Source organism: Protopterus annectens, chromosome 9.part0 (genome assembly GCF_019279795.1).
Source record: "Protopterus annectens isolate FY-2018-M chromosome 9.part0, PAN1.0, whole genome shotgun sequence".
In the NCBI taxonomy this organism is placed as follows: Eukaryota; Metazoa; Chordata; order Ceratodontiformes; family Protopteridae; genus Protopterus; species Protopterus annectens.
Window position 1 is genome coordinate 782714314 of NC_056743.1, and position 12239 is coordinate 782726552.

General features: G+C 40.3%; 1 protein-coding gene across 1 annotated transcript in view; it reads left to right on the plus strand.

The window, feature by feature from the left end:
- The window catches only part of LOC122810910, a 220134-nt gene that overhangs the window by 89134 nt on the left and 118761 nt on the right, over positions 1–12239 (plus strand). The window lies entirely within an intron of this gene.

Below are 12239 nucleotides of genomic sequence, written 5' to 3' on the forward strand. Positions count from 1 at the left end.
CTTGGAGGTCTTACCAGATGCAAAATCTTTGTTTAAGGTAGATAAAATGGATGTAGAAAAAGAAGTCCCCCTCCTTACAAAAATTCATTTTTTAACCAGCAAGAGTAATTATCCAACAGATTAAGGAAGGCTATGAAAATGTGAGAAAGCATTTGATATGCCATTATGTAGCTTTATTTGCTATACAGAGTTATAGTTGTTTTCTATACTGGGGATGAAAAGAAAACAGTCATCAGTGATTATTGTTTGTCTGTCAGAATTTTTTTCCATTAGAAAAATGAACTTAAGGAAGCTCTTCAGAAATGAATCAGCCGCAGTGCATTAAAGGAATAAGATAAGTGCTGCTACTGGGAAGTTCTGCTTAACATCAGTCAATATATCACATCCTATACTGTGCAATTCAGAAACTGTCATATTAATAAGGGGTCACTGCATACCAGTGTTGGGGGTGCATACTATTTAGGTTCATGATGAGTCTCTTAACCTATCTGAATATGTTTAGGTAGTACTCCCATATTTATGTATTTATAAGTAGGAAAGATGCACCACTAAAGCCCTTTTTTATTCATACCTTGTTACAATAATACACAAAGAAAATAGTCAGCATCCTAAATAGCCCCAATGCCTGCCCTGCTCTTACATCCATAATTGCACCCTACACACCCAATCGTGACCTCAGAAGCACACAACAAAACGTTCTGCAGGTGACCGAGCCAAACACAAATATTGGAAAAATACTTTATCGTCATTCAATTGCATACTCATAGATTCATAGACTCATAGATATGTACTAGGCTAATGGCCCTGGAGCCTTTACAAGCCTAGTCCATAGGATTACCCTGACATCGTGCCTCCCGACCTTAGTTCCCAGTGCCTCTGTGTAGTCATGGAACAAACTTCCATTGTCCCTTCGCTCCACTACCAAAAGTAGTAAATTCAAAAAGCAACTAAAAATTAATTTCCAGCATGCATGGATATTTACTTGTCAGGAAATTACCTAATGAATTTTTCTTCTTTCAGTTAACATATATGCCTGGTATCTACCTAAACTGTCTACATATATTACTCTTTCTGGAGTTAGTACCTATGCTATTAAATGCATCTTTGTTGTACTATGCCATAATGTTACTCTGATTTTTTTTTTTTTATTTTAGGCATTGCTACAATCCTTGTAAATAACTTAATGCTAACCAAAGTTCTCAAACATATTGTTACTGCATTCTCAAAATACTGTACTTTTTCCATACCATATATTCATATTGTATATTTCTCTGTGTTTTTGTACTGTTGAGTATCTTACAACTTGAATTGTTAGTTTTTTCTTATTTTTTTAATTACTTTCCTGGAGCTTTTCTAAATGGGTCTCTGCTGAAAAAGGGCTCCCTAGGCCCAGTTGGACTAACCTGGTTAACAAATGTAAACATACATATATACATACATACATAAATAAATAAATCGTGTCTGAGTGCAGATTACAGTATGCTAGTTTAACAGTAGAAGCATACAAGCGGCACAGTGATGCAACAGTTAACATTATCACCTCACAGCAAGTGGTTCTCCAGTTCGATTCTTGGCTGGGGTGCCTTCTGTGCAGAGTCTCTATGTCCTCCCTCTTTTTGTGTGGCTTTCCCCCGGGTACTCTGGTTTCCTCCCACATTCCAAAGACATGCATCTGGAGCATTTTTACCTGGGCCTCCGCTGAAAATAGGCCCTGTCCTAATAGGAATTTCCCGGTCAACAAATGTTAAATAAATAAAAAATATGTACGTACACAACTAAACAAAAAATATATTATTGTTGCATTTACTAAGTAACAGTACCTAGGCAGAATAATTTTGCATTTTATAAAGCAACTGCTTGAGCTAAGTGGACATGTTAGAAAGACTGGTATCGCTCGCCTAGTCAGGATGAAGAAGATGAACATTGTGGGTTATTATATACAAACATAAACATATACAAACTAGCTGTCGCATACACAGATGTTCTCACTCTGGCTGTATTCACAAAATGGACTGAACACAGCACATGCCTGCTATTTATACTGCACATTCAGGTCTTAGAAATGCTTCTTAAAAGTACAACACACCTGTTATTTTACATCCTCCCTCTCTAAAAAATGACATTGACAATATTGGCTGACATGCTATAGGTACAAGTAATTTTCCATCATGCAATTATACAAAACAAAATACATATATACAACTATGTCCAGGTTGCTCTACAGCTCACACTGGGCCTGGAGATATGACCAAATTGTGTGACGTAGAAACTGGAATTGGGATTAGCAACTGGGATTGTCTCTGCTGTATGTTTGACCTTAGGGACGTTATGAAGATTATCAGAAATGGTAGTGGGAATCAAGACACGTTCTGGGACAGGAACACTGTTTGAATCACTCTGAGATTTAGAGTCTGTATCACAGGAACAGTGCAGCGATAATGGATCTGATACAGGAAGTAGATGTCTGCGATTCTTCCTGTACTCCACACCCTCAGATTTCACAAGATAGGATCTTGGCTCACCACATATATTTTGTTACTTGACCAATCCGGTCAAAACCTTTTGCTGTTTGTATCCTCACTGTCTCTCCTTCTTTCAACAAATGAAGAGATCTGCTCAATTTGTCATAGCTGGACTTTTGGAAAGAACGCTTTGTGAACAATTGCGCTTTGATTGTTTTGTTGTTTTTAGCGTTAGGCCTCAATAAACTGGAACTGATAGGCAATGCTGTTTTGGTTTGCCTAGACAGAAGTCTTTGAGCAGATGAGCCAAGTATATCATCACGGGGTATATTTCTGAGATTGAGTAAATTCAAAAAGACATTGGTATTGTCACACTTTGACTTCTCAATTAATTGCTTTGCACTCCGTACTGCACATTCAGCTAGTCCATTTGACTGCTGATATTCTGGACTGCTAGTAACATGTTCAAAGTCCCATTCTCTTCCAAATTTCTGAAACAACTGACTGGTAAATCAGGTACCATTGCCAGAGATAAGCTTGTGGACTTCCATGGACTGAGAAATGATGTTTCAACTTGGTAATACCAGTAGTGGAAGTTAGGTTAGGTAGTAAATTGATCTCAAACCAGTTCGAATAAGAGACTACAAGTACTAAGTAATGTTGATTGTTCCACTCAAATATGTCAGTGGCTACTGCTGACCAAGGTAGTTCAGAAACTTGACTTAGCTGAAGTGGTTCTTTTTTGCAAATGCAGTTTAGTACTATTTCATACTGAACAGGAAGAAAGTACTCTAGCAATGTCTTTTGCTAGAGAAGTACAAAATACTAGTCCTCTCGCCCTTCTTTTGGTAGCTTCAGAACCTAGGTGACCACGATGCAAAATCTGGATGTATTGTTGTTGTAAGGAAGCAGGAACAACAATTTTAGGACCTTTGAAAATAATGCCATCTTCCATCAACATCTCATTTCTGTAAGGAAAGTAGGGTTGCACTTCAGGTGGTACACTAGATTGCTTTAACGGCCATCCAATATTAATGTAGTGGTTTAGCTTTTGCAAAATTGGATCAGTCTTTGTATGATCTCTTAGCTTATCTAGTCTTGTGGTAGAAAAATTATGCACTTCTATGACACTGAAGTCAAAATTCTCTGCGTCAAGCTGCTCTGTTGTATTTCTGGGCGATCTGGATAAGGTATCGGCCAGATAAAGAATTCGCCTTTTGTATAAACCATTTTGAAGTTGTACTTTTGCAATTTAAGCATCATTCTTTGTAATCTCACTGGGGCTGAATGCATAGCCTTCTTTAGAATAGTAACCAGAGGTTGATGATTAGTTTCAATCTGAATATGTCAACCACAGATATAATCACGAAACTTGGAACATGCAAACAAAATTGCCAAAAGTTCTTTCTCAATCTGAGCATATTGCATTTCAGTTTGGGAAAGTGTTCTAGATACACAGGCTACTGCTCAACCCTCATTAAGAATGGCTGCACCTAGACCAAATCTTGAAGAATTGCAGGAAAGAGTGACTGGTTTGTTGACATCATAGTATCTTAATGTAGATGGAGTAGCTATTTTCTGCTTAAGGTCTTCAAATGCTCTCTGGTGATGTTCTAACCATGACCATATAACATTCTTACATGTTAGCTCTCTTAAAGGCGCTGTCAACTCACTGAAGTCTGGATTAAACTTGCCTAAATAGTTGACCATACCAAGAAAACATTGTAGAGCTTGTACATTGTCTGGTGCTAGCATCTCAAGAATGGCTGCTTGCTTGGACGGGGTTGGTCTCAAGCCAATGCTAGTAAATAAATGACCTACATATGTAACTTCTGGTAGTCTGAATTTGCACTTTAGAGGATTGAACTTTAAGTTCACTTCACGTGCTCTGTCTGGAACTCTGTTGAGATTTCTGTCATGCTCTGCTTCACCATTGCCTCCAACTAATAAATCATCTACTATTTTGGCACAATGATAACCTGAAAAATTAGCTCCATTGCATGCTGAAAGACTTCATTTGCAGAATTTATTCCAAATGGCATCCTAAGAAATCTCTATCTTCCAAATGGGGTACTGAATGTAGTCAGTAATGAGGATTTGCGATCAGGCATCACTTGCTAAAATGAACTTTTTGCATCTAAAACAGAAAAAACAGATAATTCGGTATTAGAGCTGTAACTTCTTCAACTGTACTCATAGGATGATGCAGTCTTTTTAATGCTTTGTTCAAATCTCTTGGGTCAATGCATATTCTGATTTCATCTGAGCCTTTTGTGTGAGCTGCTACCATGAATGACACCTATTCGGTAGGTTCTGTAACTGGACAAATTACATCTTGCTGCACCATTTTGTCCAGCTGAGCTTTGACTTTAAGCTGCATAGCTATGGGAACTTTTTTTGCTGGTTTGACTACTAGACTGATCTCTTGGTCTAACTTCATAGAATACACAACTGGAAGTTTGCTCAACATGTCATCAAAAACATCAACATACTCTGCAAAAACAGCGTTAGTGAAGCTGGAACTGGGACATGTGCTTATTTGATGAACTTCTTTGGTAAAAGAAAGCAGATTCATTCTCAAACTGTCTTCTGAGACCCAATAATGACTGCACAGATCTTCAGACTACAAAATAAGGTATAACAGTTCTTGGCTACATAACATGAAAGCACTACTGAGGCTTCAGTTTGAATTTCTTCACCTCCATAAGCAACACGTTTTGCACAACTGGTCATATTTAGTTGTTCACCAGCTCTCATCTTAGCAAAAGTATCTGCAGCTATAACATTACATTTTGAACCAGTGTCTACTTTGAGCTCAGTGGGTTTAACATTGATCTGGACAGTACAAAGTACTTCACTCTTTGCCAATAAATGTACGGCATCAATCTTTTCACCAGTTATTGATACACCATCCACATAGAAAGCAGACTGTTGCAGTTCAACTTGATCAATTTGCTTTTTCAAATGAACCTTCTTTATAACAGTATGAGGTTTACTTGATTTGCAAAATTTTTGAAAATGGTTACATTTCTTACATTTATGGCATTGCTGACCAAATGCTAAGCACTTTTCTCTTTTAGACTCATGGCTGGCACCACAATTGCGACAGTTAACAATAAAGCTTGACTTGGGTTTTGCTGATTCACCCTTGTTCGGCACTGAGCATGCTCCTTTAACTGAACTAGTCTTAGAACTTGCTGGAAGGTTGTGGGACCTCCTAGGAAAACGTGTAGGGGCAGCAGCTGCCATGTGCTCATGCCTGTGTCTGCCTGCCACATGTTGCATACTGTCTACATTTGCTCTGTAGCCTGCTGAAACCATACTCATCACTTGCAAGCATATTTGTGTGCCCTTTTGTAACTTCATGAATCTGACAAATCTCAGTAGCTTTACTCAGCATTAAATCACTGTCACGAAGCAAACTCTTTCTCACAGCAGCATTATTAATACCACACATGAGCCCGTCCTTTATTAACTCATGTTTTAAGTAAAAAAACGTACACGTTTTGGCTTTATTTCTCAGGTCAGTAATACAAGCTGCAAAAGTTTCTCCTTGCTTTTGATCTCTTGTGTAAACAAATGCCTTTCTAATGTAACACTGGTCTGGGGGTTGCACTTCTCTCTAAATTTGTGCTTCAAACACTTGGGGTCTTCCCTTGATTCAGCCTGCACAATAATATGATGAGTTTCCCCTTCACCTTCATACACTGCTGGTGAAAATACAAATGAGTGCTCTCTTTCAATGGTTTCTGACCCTGCTAGGTTTAGTAAACTGAATGTCCTGGTGCATGTATCTTTATCAGAATAAGCTGCTTGTATGAATATATCATACTCTTGCTCAAATATTCTCCAGTTCGCTGCAATATTCTGATCAAAAACAAGTGGTAGCAGTTTGCGAAAGCCATCTGCCATATTAATACATCTCAGTGAAGACTTTTACCAGTATGCATGCACATATGGCTGCAATATATGCCAGTACTTGTAACTACACCCAATAGCACAACAAGCCTCTATAATTGAACTTTGCAAAATATGTTTCCCGGGCGCTGTAATATTCCAGAAATCACCGTACTGTAAAAGTCACTTATCGTCATTTTAGGTTCATAGGTAAGTACTAGGCTATATGCCCTAGGGCATTTATAAGCCTAGCCAGAATGTGTTGGCTTTTGCCACCCCCTTAGATTAGTTCCCTGTGCCTCTGTCCAGCAGAGCCATTAGTCCCCTGTGCCACTGTCCAACAGAGCCACAGCAGTGACCCCCGGGGTAAATTTTCTGTTTCCCATCCACCGTCAAGGTTTCTCTTGAAGAGTGTTATTGAGGGGCTCTGCCTGATGTATATTGGAATCCTGTTCCAAAGCATGGGGCATCTCTGGGATAGGAATCTATCCCTCCATTATGTCCTATTTATCATTGTGGTGAGATTAATATCTTTATAGCATGTGGTTCTCCCGGATTTGTTTTTTTTTTTAGGTGGAGCATGTCCATCAATTCTGGGTTGGACATGGCCTTGTATATAGGGCATCAGTTTGAGGCCAGTAATCCTCTTGGTGAGGTACTTTTGTGGTCTTTCCAGCTGTTGCAGGTTTCTTGTAAGGGACATCCCAAATGGGGCATTGTATTCTATGATGGGTCTAATGAGTGATGAGTAGAGAGGCACAATAACCTCTTTTGTTCTAGATGCGAACCCTTTTGTGATTAGGTGGGCCACATAGAAAGATTTTTGAACCACCTTGGCAATATGATTATCAAAGGAGAGATTACTACTTGGGTCCCCAGATCCCTTATTACATTTTCTGTATTTAGGGGACTACCACCTATGTGTTAGTTCATGGGTACTTTGTTTTTTTCCAAAGGGGATGACTATGCACTTTTTGGCATTTAGCTTAAGGCCATAATTTTGACACCGGGTATCCATCTCAGTGAGACCCATTTGGAGGGTGTCTGTACCAGCCGGAGAATCAATTATGGCCCCTAGTTTGCAGTCGTCTGTGAACTTGGTCAGCCATAGTCCTCCTATGCTTGCCTGTACCTCTGAGAAGTATATACCGAACAGGAGGGGTCCTAGGACTGAGCCCTGGGGGACGCCACTTGTAACCGGTTTACAGTCGGATGTAGAGCCTGCAACTCTCACCATGTGGATTCTATCCATGAGCCAGTTGGCAACCCATCTCATGACGTAGGGGTTTATGTTCAAGCTGGTGAGCTTGTCTATAATACTAGAATGGGGAATGGGTCAAAAGCCTTTGCTAGGTCTAGGTAGGCTGTGTGGACCTCCTTTCCCCTTGTCTAATGCCTTGGTAACCATCTCAAAGAAGTCCACCAGGTTTAGGAGACATGATCTGCCCTTAACAAAGTCAAACTGGGTAGGGTCCAAGGTTTGGAGGTTCCTAATGTCTCTGTTAATGAGTTCCATGATGATGATGATGCATTCCATAGCCTTGCAGACCAGGCTAGTCAGGCTTATAGGGTGATAGTTCCTGGGGTCCGTTGTGGCTCCACCTTTGTGGAGCGGGATAACTGTTGCTGTGCACCACTATGTGGTTATGTAGCCTGTAGAGAGGCTGAGTTTGAACAATGTGTTTAGGTGAGGGGTTAGTTCATTTTGGAGCTCTTGTAAGACACAGCCTGGAACACCGTCCAGTCCCATTGAAGCTGTGTTTTTTGCTTTGGATAGGGCTGTTTTAACCTGTGTGTTGGTGATTGATGGGGCCCTACATTCTTCTGGTATGGTTATGGGCCCTTTAGGGGGTGAGAGGGGGGTGAAGTTTGCACTAAACCTGTCTGCCAGAATGTTGGCAATATCAGTTGGTTCAGTGTATTTTGTGCCATTGTGCACTAACCCAGAGCAGATCTGAAAGTTTCCACTTAGGTTCTAGACATAGCTAAAGAACGCTTTGTGGTTATCTTTGGAGTCACTGGCAATTTTTCTTTCGAAACTAGCTTTGGATGATTTAATGAGGGATCATAGTTTCTTGCTGCTACTGATCAGGGATGTCTTTCCTTCTTGGGATTTTACTCTTTTCTGTACTAGTTTCCTCCTTCTGTTGTATAGCTTGTTTATGGCAGGGGTCCACCAGACTTGTTTCCTTTTCTTGGAGGAGTGAGTCTTGGTTTTACTTGGGATAGCATGATCCATGCATTCCTGCAGATGCTCATAGAGTGCCTTTGTAAAGGTTTCAGCAGCTTGGATAGCATTGTCCTTTAGCATGGGGGCTGTGAACCTTTCCACCTCGGTCTTAAGTAATGTGAAGTTTGCTTTTGAAAAGTTTTTCACGGTGGTTTCCTTGATTGGGGGTGGGGGCGGAATGTGGATATCCAGAGTGATTAGTCTATGGTCTGATCTAACCAGCGAGGGGTTTACCTCCGGTGTGGAACACCGGTCGCCCATGTGATGGCCAGGTCCAATATGTTGTTCCCTCTAGTAGGGATGCTGACCATTTGATCCAGGGAGTTTGAGTTTATAAATTCTAAGAAGCGTTGGGCAAGGGAGTTAGTACTTGAGTAGTTCTCCCAGTTTATGTTTGGGTAATTGAAATCACCCAGTATTAGGGTGTTTGGTAGGACCTTCATATTTCCCAGTGTCTCCAGAAATGTGGAATGCGGGTCCTGGGCCATGGTGGGTGATCTGTAGAAAGCTGCAATTTGGATTGCAGTTTTGCCTGTTGTTAGTTGCACATGGATGATCTCTGATGCATTGTGCTGCGCCACTAACCTGGAGGTGTGGGTATCCTTGAGGCGGACAGATACTGGATCCCCTTTGAATGACACCAGAAACTTAGCCAATTGTTGAAACTGATCATTTTTTCTTTATATTGTGATATCATTCTTGGTGAGGGCAGGATGCTACTCAGGGTCAGGGTCATACCGGCCTGGGCTACATGATCAGAGAGCTCTTCCATGTCTCTTTTCATGTAGTCCAGGGAGGTACATCTGAGGTCATTCACACCAACATGGATAATGACAGAGTTGTATTTGTACTTGTTCTGGAGTGACCTGAGTGCTTGTGTTATGTGGCGGATCCTGGCACCAAACAGGCAGCTAACTGTAACCTTCTCCTTGTCCAGCCTAGTTAGTGGGACATCTGTGTGCCTGACTATAGAGTCACCTTTTACTAGTGTGTTGGGTATGTTATTTTGCATTAAGAGCTGTAATTGCATGGCACACTGATTATGTGAAGTATGTGTTTCATGGTTGGTGATGGGGTGTGGAGGTTGCATGGATGTCTGCTTTGGAGGTCTCTGTTGCTTTTGCAGATTTTTATTTAAAGCCTCCAAGTATGTTTTCATGTATTCATGTGTGTTATTTGCCGGTGTTGGTATATTAGGTCTATGTGAGACTGGTGGCGTGTTGCAAGTATTACCCTTCTCCTCTTGACTGTCAGTTCCACTCTTGGGTTGAGAGAGCTTTGCCTCCAGTTTGGCTGTATAATTGCATCTCTCGCATATATTAGTGTTTGGTGGTAAGAGGAGAGGGTTGTCTGTGTACATGAGGCAGTTGTAACATTGCCTCAAAATGCCCAGATTCACCAGTTGGATTGGAGAGTACACCGGAAACTGCCCTTTGGACATGCCTGAATAGGTAGAGTAAGCTGTTTTTCTGATTGGCTGGTGGGGACAAATAGAGAGCCTTGTCCTTCTGGACAGTATAGGGGGGTTTAGTGCTAGGGTTAATTAGTTCTTGCTATGAGTTTTAAACAAGTGATTGACTGTGAAATGAATGGTTTGAGTGCTAAAGTTGAAGGTTTGTCTAGTTCCAAGAGAAAAATTGAATAGTAGACTGTGGAGCCAAGAATGGTTTAAATCTAGCTAAACGGCGCTGCCCGGTGCACAAAACCACACAAATGCGGTTTTTACAGCAGGGAAGCGAAAGAGATAGAAATTAGCCCAAAATGGCAGATAAACTACTAACTTCTGGGCTGAAACCACTCCTCCAGGGACAGATAGACTGCTCAAAGCTCCCCTCTCTCACAAGTCAACAGAGAAACTTCCTTCTATCCAAGTAAGGTATGGGCAACACAGAAACTTGTAACACAGCCCTGGATTCAGCAATAACCTGAAAACTGGACTATACTAGTTGAGAAAGGCGTGAAAAAGTATATATATTTTTTTTCAGAAAATAGAGCAGATACAATCAAAATTAGCCCAAAACGGCCAATAAACTACTAACTTCTGGGCTGAAACCACTCCTCCAGGAACAGATAGGCTGCTCAAAGCTCCTCTTTCTCACAGGTGAACAGTGAAACTTCCTTCTATCCAAGTAAGGTATGGGCAACACAGAAACTTGTAACTCAGCCCTGGATTCAGCAATAACCTGAAAACTGGACTATACTAGTTCAGAAAGGTGGGTAACAAGTATATTTTCTTTGGGTTTTTTTTTCAGAAAATAGAGTAGATACAATCAAAACAACACTTTAAATGCACAGAAAAGGCTATTGCACTTTAGTGTGCAGCCGACAGCAGTTAAACAGATTATTTAAACACAAAAAATGACTTAATTCAAGTGCAGGCAGCAAATAAGTATAATATGTAGCAATAACAAACTTTTTAAATCACAGATTCACTAAAAAAACTGGCGTTTTAGGTGGAATTAGTTAAGACAGCAAGAATAGCAGAAAAATTATACTTAATCACTCCAAAGTCACTCTTTTGTCTCTCTGCTGCTGCAGACTCTGCAGAACACCTGGAAGGCACTTGCTGAGCAGAATATAAGCACAAAAACTGTGCAAATGTGTTTTTTATAGCAGGGAAGTGAAAGAGATAGAAATTAGCCTAAAATGGCCAATAAACTACTAACTTCTGGGCTGAAACCACTCCTCCAGGGACAGATAGGCTGCTCAAAGCTCCCCTCTCTCACAGGTAAACAGAGAAACTTCCTTCTATCCAAGTAAGGTATGGCAACACAGAAACTTGTAAAACAGCCCTGGATACAGCAATAACCTGAAAACTGGACTATACTAGTTCAGAATGGTGGGAAACAAGTATATATATATATATATATATATATATATATATATATATATATATATATATATATATATATATATTTTTTTTTTCTTTCAGAAAATAGAGCATATACAATCAAAACAACACTTTACCCAATTAACCAGTTAAAAAGCTCAAAACTGAGCCCTGTTCCAGCAGTCTTCAATCAGACAAGTTCTAACTGCACAGTCCTGCCACTAGGGTACAGAGAAACCTTCTCCAAAAAAGATGGCCTGGATCAGTGCACAAGTTATACAAACGAAGCTAGATCCAGCTGGCCTGAATCTAGTCTATGCTACAGCAAACAAGGCGTACCGATTTCAGAAAGAAACAGTTCAAGTAAGCATGCGCAATAAGCCTTTAACCAGAAATTCCCAGCTCAGAAGGGCAGAATCTAGCCTCTCCTCCCACAAGAGTCCAGACCACAAACCTTCTTAATGTAAAATAACTGGCCTGAATCCCAACTGCTTAACCCAGAACTAATATACTTTTAGAATAACAGACACTGAGCCTTCAATCAGCAGTTCCCAACTCAGAAGGATGTACGCTACCTGTCCTGCCACAACAGTGCAGACCACAAACCTTCTTAATGTAAAACAACTGGTTTGAAGCCCAAGTGCTTAAACCAATGGCCTTAGAATTAACAGTTAAAATTTAATCAGGCTACTAACAAGCAGTAATAAAGGCAGCAGAATAAATTCAATTGAGTACTTTTAAGAAGAGGCAAAAGCAAAATAAGGTAATAAAGTAGGAAGAAACACAAATACAGTAAAGCAGATGAAATGTAAATTTTTAT